General features: G+C 55.0%; 1 protein-coding gene across 3 annotated transcripts in view; it reads right to left on the reverse strand.

The window, feature by feature from the left end:
- Positions 1-698, reverse strand: part of KIAA1109 (KIAA1109 ortholog) — a 299,447-nt gene that overhangs the window by 186,805 nt on the left and 111,944 nt on the right. The window lies entirely within an intron of this gene.

Consider the following 698-nt stretch of genomic DNA (forward strand, 5'->3'; position numbering starts at 1 on the left):
GTGTGTGTGTGGGGGGGGGGGAGTGAAAGGCAGAGACAGGGGAAAAAAAACCCTTCATCTTAGATTTGCATATGAAGCAGAGTGGGAGGGCAAGTAGCTGCTGTGGCTCTGGCTCTGACCCCAAGCTCAGGTCAAGGCCAGAGTCAGACCCATAGCAGCCCTCTGCCCCCAACTCCACTTGCCCTCTACAGCTTCTGTTCTCTCCCTTTCCTGCCATCCCCCACCCCAGTTCCTTTCCATTTCCCCACCCTTTTACTGTGAGATGCAGCTTAACTCCAGCTCAGGATGGATTCCCTCCCAGGCACAAGGCATACAGAAACTCCATTCCTACCTGATCAATCAACAGAGCTGTTATTGCTGCATGGCCTGGCAAGGGCATTAATCCATACACTGCTCCATAGAGGAAATAGAGCCTGAGCAGCATCTGACAGTAATAGTGGGAGAAGGGGCAGAAGAGGCAGAAACTATGGGGACTTGGTGGGAGGGGCAGAAATGCAGAGACTGGGAAGTGAGAAGGGGGAAAGAAAGAAGTAAAGACTGCAGGGAGTGGGGGAGGGGCAGAGGCTGTGGGGATGCACGTGGCAGGAGTAGGAAAGCCGCACATGGAAGAAGTTGGGGGGCAGAAGACAAGGGGGTTCTCTGACCTCTCCCAGCCCACTGTTTTCCTTGCTATAGCAGTTTGGGGGGGGGGGGGGGGG

The sequence above is a fragment of the Gavialis gangeticus genome, unplaced genomic scaffold (genome assembly GCF_001723915.1).
Source record: "Gavialis gangeticus isolate Ggan-Ray unplaced genomic scaffold, GavGan_comp1, whole genome shotgun sequence".
NCBI classification, from domain to species: domain Eukaryota; kingdom Metazoa; phylum Chordata; order Crocodylia; family Gavialidae; genus Gavialis; species Gavialis gangeticus.